We start from the raw sequence: 12,555 nt of genomic DNA on the forward strand, positions 1-12,555 counted from the left end.
ACCCAGTTACCAGCACTGGTAGCTCTTCAGGGAAAAAGCGAAACATTTCTCACAGAAAGAACAAAATCAACAGTGATGACAATAGCTCTTCTACAGATAGAGATTCCTGTATCAGCTATGCAGAAAGTGATGGTAAACTGCCAACAATTGAAGAACTTTGCCCTAGAAATGACGAAAATGAACTCACTGAACACATTTATAACGCCAGCTATTATCTGAGAACAAACCAAATCTCAATCATATAAGTTGGTGAGCATGTTGTTCTAAGCTATGAGACATCTCAATACGCAGAACATGTTATTTTAGTACAAGACAAGAACTTTAAGGTCTCATGTACGAAAAAAATGTGACGAACATTGGAAATAGCCAAATCCACTTGATGAAATTTGTTTCTCTTGAGAGCAAATACTATGCAAATTGCAATTCACATAAAAATATATAGAAGGGAGATATTTCTTGTTGACATGAAATTTGAAAGTGTTCCTCAGATATAGTGACTTGAGATTTCTTTTTACTGATTTTTTGGCACTACCAGTGAGTTAATTGTGTTAGTAGTAGCAGATTTAGTTTATTTCAGTATAATTTCCAATAAAATTATCTAAAAAACTAATGGACTTAAAAAATTATAAATTTTAAATGAATGTTGAAATAATAATGGGGTGGTTATAATTAAACTTTCCTTATTTAACACGTTATAACACAAAAAGGAATTACCATAAGAGGACCAGAATTTGTAGCATTAATGTCAAGGACGTTGGTAAGAGAAATAATGGAGAATCAATTCAATTGAAACACTTTTATGTGCTGCTACGCTGCATCATACCATTACATACTGGTACCATTATTTGTACAAAAGGAGCTGAATGTGGCTCCCATCACTGTCCAGAAGAGTCTGAAAGCACAAGATTGCGGCATAGCAGAACGAAGCTTGCCCATAGATATTCTGGCTATCTCTCTTGATATGCTGCACTTCAGATCAGCACATCTATAAATGCTCTCCTGGTAAACCCTGTTTTCAAGTAGCTTCAAAACCAGAAATCACAGGGTGTGAGACCAAGTGATCGTGTCGGCCAATCATTTGGAAACGATTGGCTCATAATTCGATCGTTTCCAAATGTGTTTTGGGGAAGCAGGTGAACTTCACGAGTGATGTGCGGTGGCGCCCCGTCTTGCATGAAAACTGTTTAGTTCAATGCGTTTCTCACCTCAATGGCAGGTATGACATGATGAGGAGCATATAGCAGTAATGCTGGCCAGTCACAGTGCATGTATTTGGCCCTTGAGCGCCAACCTGTTCAAAAAAGAATGGGCCAATGATGAATGTAGCCCTGAAGCCCCACCATACAGTGACATGTTCTCCATACATATGAACTTCATGCACAGTGATGACAGGTGAAGATCTCCACACTCAGCAATTCTGTATGTTCGCCTAAACCGCCAGAGAAAAATGAGCTCGGTCCATTCACATCCCTCATCAATTTCAATCCTTGGGAGAATGTGGAGAGTAAAGTCATCACATCATTGTGTGTCTTGTGGTGCAAGCTTTTGTACGATATGTATCCTGTACAGATACGATTTGAGAATGGTTTGAAGCACCTTCTGTATAGTGTACTACGGGATGTTCAACAGTTGTGAAACAGCACGCTCACAGCCTGACGATCTAGAATTGGGTGCAGCATTGTGGGCCATAGCAACAGCGTTTTCATCAGCCACCTGTCGTGCAAACAGTCGTCAGCCTTTTCCCTAGTTCTCCAGTTGATTCGAAATTCTTTATCACGCTCCACGTAGCAGGTGGAGTAAGAGGACCATTCTGTAATCCTTTTCAGCTGGTGATACTGTTGTTTTGAAAACAGAGCTACACCAAAAATGCCCTGCTCCTTTTGTTCAAGTTCATATTGACATGTAAACAAGTGCACTGCAAAAAATGGTTCAAATGGCTCTGAGCACTATGGGACTTAACATCTGAGGTCATCAGTCCCCTAGAACTTAGAACTACTTAATTCTAAGTAACCTAAGGACATCACACAAATCCATGCCTGAGACAGGAATCGAACCTGCGACCGTAGCAGCAGCACGGTTCCAGACTGTAGCGCCTAGAACCGCTCGGCCACACAGGCCGGCTAACTGCACTGCGACTGGTCAGTTGTGTGAGACTATGAATCTCGATGAATGGTTTCGAAACCTGGGGGCCACAGTTGGAACTATACGGTGGTACTGTGACACATGGAAATCATGCATCCAATACTGCAGACATTAATGCTACCAAGTTTGGTACTCATACAGTAATTGGTTTCTGTGTTACAATGTGTTAAATAGGTTAAGTTTAATTATAACCACCTAGTATTATTCTGTCGATATTTGATCTAGCTAAGCTCTTGACAAACATATCTTTATGGGAGGAAAATGGTACATTGGACCTGGCTGCGGTTTTCAGAGGTCTTTGAACTACTACTAAATTGGACCCACTTTATGTGATAGCATTAGTACAAAAAGAAAATTGTTTCAAAATTTACGCAATATACATAAAGGTAGTAACAATAGCTGAATAACTTGACTAGTGTGGGAGATTTAATTTGAGAAATAAAGCAGGTGTTTCTAGCAAACATAATGTGATACATCTTCAAAAATATGTCAAAACTATGCTCAATGAGACACATGTTACGGTAACAAATCGAGTGTGTACGAAAATGATTTGAAGTAACTAAATTAACTATATCACATTCAACAATGTTTGGTTTATTAGGTAATTTTTCAACCACAAAAGTGTTTCATTTTAAATTGTTTAACTAAATTTTTATTTCAGAATTTAATAATCGTCTTATTTTTTAACAGTTTCTTCGAAATTTTTTAATTCCATTGCCTTCCATCTCTATTGCTAAATTATGTCTTTTTGTTCTTCTGCATTATGTTTTTATCATGAACTGATTTAGCTACAGCTGCTGCTTCATCAACTAAAGAGTCGATATCTCTCAATGCCGCTAATAAAACTGATTCAAAACCTTCCTCATGTTTAGTTAAACCTGCTCCTTCCCATCCTTTGTCGTAAAATATTCAATACTTTTTTCACAACAGGTATACATGCGCTTGTAGGAAAATTTCCACTACTTTTTATCTCTCTTTCTCTTTTGAGCATCAGTTAAAAATTGGCAGTACTATGTAACTGAGCATCACTGAGTATAATTTTAATTGATTTAGCTTTAGTTTTGCTACTTGGTAGAACAGAATAATCGTTGCTGTAGTTATTTATTTACACAGATTAGAAAATAATAAAAAAATTATAATCCCTATCTATTACCATCTGCTTCAATTTCTTTTCCCATACATTACTCCTCTAACTGCTGTTGCGGCACATATCTCTCCAAATGATGCATCCTCACCACGCTTCCTTTCTTCAGCGAATACTGAATTGTTGTTCTGATTCATGTCTAAATCTATGTCATGATGGTCTCTATATGAACTATCATGTTTTTTACATACTTCCTCTAACTGATTTATACCTTGATTTCCTCTAGCTAATGTTTCTTCTACTTCCTGGACCACAGTAATTATAGACAGAAGATGCATTTCAAATTTTAATTTATTAATTAATGCATTGACAATTCCTTTCAGTATTTTTATTTTTTCGAAGATGAATAGAGTAAATTGTTCGAAAAACTAATTAAATAAGGTATAAAATTGGACCACTCAAAAGATGTCTTGCTCCACTTGATTTCAGTAGTGTTCCCCCACCAACCACTTCTCCATTGGCTGAAGGCCATCCCTGTCAAAAGTAGATCGCTCTTACATTCTGCAGGCATCATCTGACTCAACTTGACCACTTTCAATACATTGAGGTGACAAGGGTCATGGGATACCTCCTCATACAGTGTCGAACCTCCTTTTGCCCAGTGTAGTGCAGCAACTCGATGTGACATGGACTTAAGAAATCGATGGACATCCCTGCAGAAATATTGAGCCATGCAGCCTCTATAATCATGTATTATTACGAAATTGTTGCTGGTGCTGGAGTTTGTGCACGAACTAACTTGTCGATTATATCCCACAAATGTTCGATGCGATTCATGTTGGTTGATCTGGGTGGCCAAATCATTCGCTCGAACTGTCCAGAATGTTCTTCAAATCAGTTGTGAAAAATTGTGGCCCAGTGACATGGTGCACTGTCGTCCATAAAAATTTCATTGTTGTTTGGGAATATAAAGTCCATGAATGGGTGCTAATGGTCTCCAAGTAGCTGAACATAATCATTTCCAGTCAACGATCGGTTCACTTCGACCAGAGGATGCAGTGCATTCTACACAAACTCAGCCCACACCATTATGGAGCCACCACCACCTTGCACAGCTTCTTGTAAGCAACTTGGGTCCGTGGCTTCGTGTGGTCTGTGCCACACTCGAACCCTACCACTGGCTCTTACCAACTGAAATCAGGATGCGTCTGACCACGCCACGGTTTTCCAGTTGGCTGGAGTCCAACCGATATTGTAATGAGCGCAGGAGAGGCGCTGCAGGTGATGTCGTGCTGTTACCAAAGGCACTTGCGTCAGTTGTCTGCTGCCATAGCCCATTGACTTCAAATTCCGCCTCACTGTTCTAAGGGATAAGTTCACCATACTTTCCACATTGTTACCGGCGGTTATCTCACGCAGTGTTGCTTGTCTGTTAGCACTGACAATTGTACATAAACGCCTCAGCCTTCGGTCGTTAAGTGAACGCTGTCGGCCACTGTGTTGTCTGTGGTGAAAGGTAATGCCAGAAATGTGATATTCTTGTACACTCCTGACACTGTGGATCTCATAAAATTGATTTTGGAATGTCTCATACATCTAGCTGAACTACCATTCTACGTTCAAATTCTGTTAATTCCTGTTATGTGGCCATAATCTTGTCAAACTTTTCATATGAACTGTGCTTTTATACCTTGTGTACACGATACAAGTGGCATCTGTATGTATGCATATCACTATCCCACGACTTTCATCACCTCAGTGAAATCCGCCTACCTTTTTCCTAAATTATTGAAATCAGTGTTAAGTTTGAAGTTGTGCAATATTTTGACTCTTAATCTGAAGATTACATTCAGTTTCATGCAGAAACAAAATACTTATAGCTAATGTTTTATAACTGCAGACATAACTCAGTGGATTGCCTGTGATGTGTCAGAATATTTCGGTGTTGCAGTTGGTATCAATAGCAATATACCTGTGTGGTAACATGCCACTGCGTCACATACCAATAAGAAAGAAATGTCATAGTTTGGACAGAAATAATTAAAGATAACAAGAAAATTAAAGACATTAATTGCCAGCTGGCATTGATTTGTATCAATGGGGCAAGCTGAAAATTTGTGCCGCATCAAGACTCGAACCTTGATCTCCCACTTACTAAGCAGATGCAATGACCACTACAACATGTGGACTCAGTGGACAACACAGAGGCTACCGTATCTCGCCTTCTATCAGACTCGAATTCTCAACTAATACCACACATTACTGATGTAGTGACCCTGCTCACCAGCCTCATTACTCGCAGAATCCCACCAATTCCCATAAGAGTTTTAGCTTATGTGTGCATCATGTCCAAAAGAACAGACGCCGCATGTATAATTGAGCTGATGACTGTCAATGATCCCTTCAGCGTAGTTGCACACTAAGCTCAAACACTTACAGGAATCAATGAGTAATGGGGCTAATGGGGCTAATGAGCAGGAACACTACATCAGTAGTGTGTAGTATTAGTTGAGAATTTGGGTCTGACAGAAGGCATGCTAGGGAAGTCTGTGTTGTTACAGTGACCATCGTATCCTGATGGCGTGGTGTTCAGTGCATCTGCCAAATGAGCAGGACACTCGGGTTCAAATCCCCGTCTGGCACAAATTTTCAACTTCCCTATTGATATAAACCAATGCCCTCTGGCAGTAAATGCCTCTAATTCCTTTGTGTGTTGATTCATAGTGGTTGTAGGCTCAAAATGGTGTCTGCTGTTTCATAGATGTCCAAAAGAAGAGGCACCACTCAGAAAATAATCTCATAAGTGTACAGATATACAGTATTGTTACCAAAAGAATACACTTAATTTATGAGCCCACTTGGGACCTCAGAGGGGTAATACAAAGATGAATTTTCACAATGAGCTATCCGAATACTATCTCCTCAGTACACAATTTTAACAAGGTAATGACTCTTCTATAATTCAGGAGAGGATGATAACTTTGAATCTACAGCACCATTAATTTAAAAGTTAATATTCAATCTTACAATCAGCTTCCATTTAACCAAAACTTAGTAACCTGTGAGGTTCCATTCCACCATGAACATGGATATTGTTGCAAGTCTGAGTGTTGAGCAATCACAAATAAACTGTGCAAAAATTTAGAATACACACCAGAAAGAACCTAATCAGTCACTTAACATTCACCACAGCTAGTAATTGGAATTACCTCATCCAATTTCTTCACCGCTATGAAATTCCAATGCAGGTAGCACTAAACAGACAAAGCCAGGCCTCCTCTCCAATCAAGAAGAACTCTAACCATAACCAGAACAGAATACAGAAGAAGCCCATTCAAACAAGGAACATGTCGTGGCTTCTAAACCAAAAAAGCTTCCTATTCTTTGAGAGCCAAGCTGACCTTAAAAAGATCCTAAAGCATCTCAGTGGATATACAAAGAGGCTGTTCAAGGAGCTTATTTTGATCAGTCGAAGCTGAGTATAGCTGAGCTGTGTTTAGTATAGTAAATTTGATATCATGGTTTACAAAAAGTAATAGTATAGTGGGTAAAAGAAATTATCAAGTGAAAGGAAACTTTCAACTGCTTGCTTGCATTTCTGATTTCAACTGTTCATTATTTGCTTACAATTCTGATTTTATTTCTGACTTTGACTGTTTACCATTTGTTCACATTTCTACTCTAAATTCACTCTACCGAACTCCAATTATTCTCACCATTTCTGTCAAATCTAGAGTCTTACTTTTCCTACCTACATTATTCACGTACTGATCTCAACTCTTTTTGTACCTTTCACTCACTGAAAGTCATTTTAAAATATTCACTGATAGTGTTAACAAAAATAAAATACGCAGATTTTTAAAGTACTTAACTAACTTTTTGTCAGGAGTCCACTTCATCATTAATCCATGTTCCTCTTACTTTTGTGCACCACTGTTTTTGTTTGCACACATATTACATCATCAACATCTGCTTTTTCAGTGTTAATATGCAGCTCTATTTCTGGCACTGGGAGACATAAAAGGCAATAGTATTTCAATCACTTTTTTCATATCAAGGATGAGAAACCACCACTTTTCACATACCTTCCTTTATACAGTAAAATTAAAATAAACATCAACCAAATTAATACACATGATAGGTAGTAACAGTCACCATTTGTGCTCCAATTAATTAACATTGGTAAGAAGTAATTACAAATACAATACTTATTTCCAGCTCCTCTTCCAATATGAGGTTTGTTATGTGATGACTGAAAAAAATTTATTGGCTTTTTACATAATTTATTAATATGAAAACAGATTCTCAAAGCACTTTTCCTCAGAAATCCAGCAAAATAATAATAATTTTCGGATGAAAGACAGTCAATATATTATGTTTGCGAACTGGAATTCGACATAACATCTGTCCAAATGAAAGTTAAAACACAGACTAAGATGCAATTGCTACAAATCGCCAATATTTATAATCTCACATTTACCATGAGAGTTTTTAAAAAGCATATTTTTTAATTAAAATATCATAATTTATGCATCAATATTGATAAAAATATACCTTTTTAGAAAGCAGAAATTTAAAGTTAGAGCAATATAATACTAGTTCATTAAATCTTCTTCAGTTTCACAAAAGGTGCTCTGCAATTCAAAACTTGGCATCATTAATAATTTTCAGACACAGTGTTCATTGAAAATACAAAGTATTCTTTCATAAAGGAGATTTGAATTGAGATATATCATTACTAATAAGAATAATTTGTACCTGTTTATGCTTTTATCCAATATCTATTTTGTAGACATGGTAATATTATCATATTTCTTTTAAAAATTGCTTTAAATAAAACTCAGTACTCTGCTACAATGTAGAGATTGAGAATTAAATACTGAATAATAAAGTTGAAGCCAAAACATCGTCAATAAAATTTCTAAATGTCTGGAAGAGACTTATCACATTTATGCTTTTAATATACTGTATAAAAGGAAAACAAAGTATTGCAGGCGTCTCTGGAATGTGACCTCTACTGATGCAGGATGACAAAACGTGGAGTGTTGTGGTGTGGTGGTCAGGGCCAGTCAGGCGCCCAGGTGCGCTAATGAGATACCATTAGCGTTTTATACAATTACTGAAGGCTCTACAATTGAATCATCTACTCTGTGGCAGTGGCGATGGCAACAAAAATGGCACACAGGTTTGGAATGCACTGATGCATACTCCTCAGTATTGCAGCAGAAGTGGCCCACAGTATTGGAATGCACTGATGCATACTTCTCAGTAGTCAGAGCCACCAGCACAGCAGAAGTGGTGACGTGCAAGATAGCAAGCGTAACTGGTGGCAAGTTGTTGTGCCTTCAGCAGTGATGCCCAACAGCGTGATGACATGGCTTACTAGGGTGCTCTGGTGGATAATAAAGATAGCATTCCAGTAAGCTCCAAGTATGGCTTGGCAGAGCTATGTAATGGCTTCTCCACTAAAATAAGGTCTTGGGCAGTATTTTTCATTCACAGATCAAATTGGGGAGCAGCAGCACCTAGCGTACCTCCTGGGAACAGCGTCAGTTTGGTAGTTCACCAAACAATATCAAATTTGGCCTCAATGAGCATGTGGTAGAAGGCTCTAAGTCTTCACGTCAGCAGAGGAGAGTATTGCAGCTCACAAAGACTAAGTCCAGCAGGATGGGCTGGCTGCTGTCTCGAAGATAGGATTCACCTGGCAAATGATAGTCGGTGCATCACAGGCCCTGCCTTGGAACTGGTGCACTAACCAGAGGAAGAACTCAGAAGTCCTATTATTTAGAGCTGTGTTCAGAAACAATGACGTTATCCATATACCAGATGACCATATGTGTCCTGGTTTCCCAGGCACATCAGTGTTCCTTCCCACACCATGCTGTCCTGACCTTTCGTTATGATTCAGACACATCGCCAAAGCAATGTGTAACAATGTCTTCGGTTGTCTGTCACGCTCTCTGCACTATAGGTTCTTCTACCGGTTTCACATTCTGATGTGGACTTGCATATGAGCCTACCTTGGTTTAGCTAAGTGCTGGCCAGGGAGAGACTTCAAAAATCTCATAGATTATTTCATTTATTCAGGAATGAAGAAAAATCTATTATGTTCTGTGTTTGCAACTTGTGTTGTAAAAAATATTTAAAAAAGTAGCTCCACAAACAAAATGCAAGAAACAGGAAGACAGAAAGATATATCAAAGTGGCCTAGACAGTGGCTGGTTAAATGAAGGCAGGTTTCACACAAATTTACTCCATAAGCTGCAGGGCGAGCTCGACAACAAGTTAATTGTATGCAGATGGATTTTGAAAGGTATAATTATATTTTGACACTAATAAATCCTCATATAATATGGAAAAATACTTGTATACGGATAACAATTTCTCCACATGAGCAGCTGACAGTGATGTTAAGATTTCTAGGAACAGGGAGGAGCTACAAGGGTCTAGAATTTTCTACTGTAGTTTCGAAACGAGCATTGAGTGAAATCATACTCATCACATGCAAAGCTATTTACGCTGTCCTTAATGGTGATTTCATGAAGGCAACTTAAGTACTATACCTTAGTTCTGACGAGTTCAATATAATATTTTTTCAGTCATAGACGTCTTTGAAACGTAGTATATTTTTGAAATTATTTATATGGCTAATGAGCTATAGTTTAGTTTGTTTCTGAGTTGGAATTTTCAGTTTCCTGTCTGAAGCCTACCAAAACCTGTTAAAGATATTCACACAAGAATATAAAACTCTATTCTGAACCGAAAAGAGGGATTCATCGTTCATTTGAGAAGTTTTACTTTTAGCATCGTGACAGTGTATTCTACAGCTCACCTCCAACTCACTTTTGTTATGAGCCACATATCATATTAGGAAGTGAAAGAAGTGTAATTTTCCCTGAAGGCACTGTTTCAAGGTCTTTCATTATCACCTTAACACAACATTCTGATTGTACTCCTCTTTAGAACAAGTAGGACCTGCTTTTATTGTTTTACTACGCTGTCTCATAAGATTGTCTCATAGGATAGTAACAAGTGAATTATGCTAGCAGTCTCCCTGCTCCGTATCGAATGGATTCCATTTCTTTGCTTAGCTCTTTCCGGTAAACAGTCCACCAAGACCTTATTTTTTTTACTATTTACCTGTTTCTGTAAGTTCAACTATTCATAATTTCTCTATTAAAAATTATAAGCAGCTACCTCCTTATCTGTCGCTCTATTCTCTGCTCTTAATTTTTCCATTAACATGTATGGCTCTTATACATTTCGACAAATTCGGCAATAAGATCTCGAAGCCAGTGACGTTCAGCTGCCATTTTAAAATTCACTATGCACATACAGCCGAGAAACACGAGACTGAACAAACAGCTATCTGAACCATGTTTCACGCGCTACATTTGTGGCGCTCTCCTGTCTCCACGCTCCCATTTATCATTGTAAATGAGATTTGGACAGTTTCGCTCAAACCTCCAAACTCCAGGTTTGTGCACAACTCAAATCTGCGCAAATTTCCTGTTCACACGCAACTATCTATCTGCGAGTATGTGATGTGCGAGGACATTTGCGCAAACGGATCGTTGCTTGCGTGGCCGGGGTGGGGGGCGGCTTAAATTAATCTGTGATTGAATAGACAACTAAATTGTGATCGCTTTCAAATATCGACTATATTGGTTACAATCGATATCCGGTACTATGTCGTTCAAATCGCGTGAACTTTCGTGTATCGACTACATGTCTAAATGTCGATAGGCGATGGCGATGTTTTATAGTCTGTGACGAAAGTATGTTAAGTCAACCCAAGAAGATGTTTACGAGAGTCGAGAAACATCAACTATCAAATACTAAAGCACTTTAAGTGTTGTCTGTCAAGGAGAGTGTCATGAGTGTTTAGAGTTATTAAGTTGTGTTGTGGTACAACTGTATTTGGATGCATGTGTAGTGTGAAATATTACACAACTTGGTCTTACTAAATAAGAATCGTGAGGTAAGAAACAGAAAAGAATACAAGTAAGAATGTTACAATTTGTGCAACTCTCAAGATAATGGTAGATACGGGAAACAGTAGAACGCCAGATATGTCATCGTGATTTATACTTATTTCTTTTGTATAGTTTAGTTTTTGTAATTCTTATTGGAGCTTAGATTGTGTATCATTAGTCATGGTATCTTTGTGAATCCTTCCCCCTGTTTGGCATATATAGTCAATCTGGTGTTAAGTTGCGGGTCAATTTGTCATGCTCGAGTGGTTTGGCCTCTTCATGAGTCAACATAGTTTCCATTTTCTCTGCCCCCCGAAGGAGCAAGAAACTCATCTTCATCACTGATTGAATTAATACAGTGGTTTAGTCAGCAACAACTAAATTAAGGCTGCGCATTTGACAATTTGAATGCTGTTACATTGCGAAAAAGCTACTGCACCCTTAGTTTTACTACCAATAGCATATAACTGTTGTTCAGGTGCCATTACTAGCTTAATATTTATTTGATTATAATGGAATTTTTCAGATGATGACCTCAGATGTTAAGTCTCATAGTGCTTAGAGCCATTTGAACCATTTGAAGTGAGTGTAATAATGCAAAGCTTCTTAAAAGGATTTCTGCTGGATGTAACCTACTATTATGTACTTTAAACAATAGTCTTACAACTTGGTTCTGCTGAACAAACACATTATTTACTTTAGGTGCATTGCCCAAAGTGATAAATCTAAAAGCCAATGGGCACTGAAAGTATGTAGAATAAGCCACTACTCTTGTCTTTAGGCCAACACAATGGGAGAAGCTTCAAAGGGCATAACATCATGAACCGAGCTTCTTGATGAGAGAAGTTAAGTAAGTGACCTACTTCCAGTATAGAACATACTTGTATATTCACTGTTAAAGGAACAGTGATGGCAACAGGTGCATGTGAACTGTGCACGAATGATGAAAGTAATACATTCATTTATGTTTTTATTAAATATTGTTAAAGTTACTTTTCACTGGGATACAGAGCACACAAACACCTTGATAAGTTGTTTATTGTGGATAATGCAAATCATACAAATTTCCTGTAAAACATTGCATGACTTAATCCAAAAACGGTTTGAACTAGCTCTTTGCTAAAAATGCTGTGATGTGATTTTTATTAGAGTCTAAGACTATACATTTTCAAGTAGCATACACAAATTTTAGAATGAAATCCAAACAATATGGCATATAGTGGGGCCTAAGTAGGGAAATAAACAAAAGGGTTAGGCTAATTTGTCAGTTTACTGAAGTCCAGTTTTAACGTAGCACTACAGTAATTGCTTGTATGTTGTGAGTAAATTAAATTAAACCTGACTCCATAA

At 37.9% G+C, this 12,555-nt stretch overlaps 1 protein-coding gene across 1 annotated transcript in view; it reads left to right on the top strand.

Annotated features, from left to right (window-relative positions):
• The first annotated feature begins 10,951 nt into the window (after positions 1–10,951).
• Positions 10,952–12,555, top strand: part of LOC126262975 (general transcription factor IIF subunit 1) — a 28,691-nt gene continuing 27,087 nt past the window's right edge. The window contains exon 1 of the mRNA XM_049959926.1: positions 10,952–11,210. The gene's annotated coding sequence lies outside the window, so the exon portion shown is untranslated. The remainder of the gene's footprint in view (positions 11,211–12,555) is intronic.

The sequence above is a fragment of the Schistocerca nitens genome, chromosome 6 (assembly GCF_023898315.1).
Source record: "Schistocerca nitens isolate TAMUIC-IGC-003100 chromosome 6, iqSchNite1.1, whole genome shotgun sequence".
In the NCBI taxonomy this organism is placed as follows: domain Eukaryota; kingdom Metazoa; phylum Arthropoda; class Insecta; order Orthoptera; family Acrididae; genus Schistocerca; species Schistocerca nitens.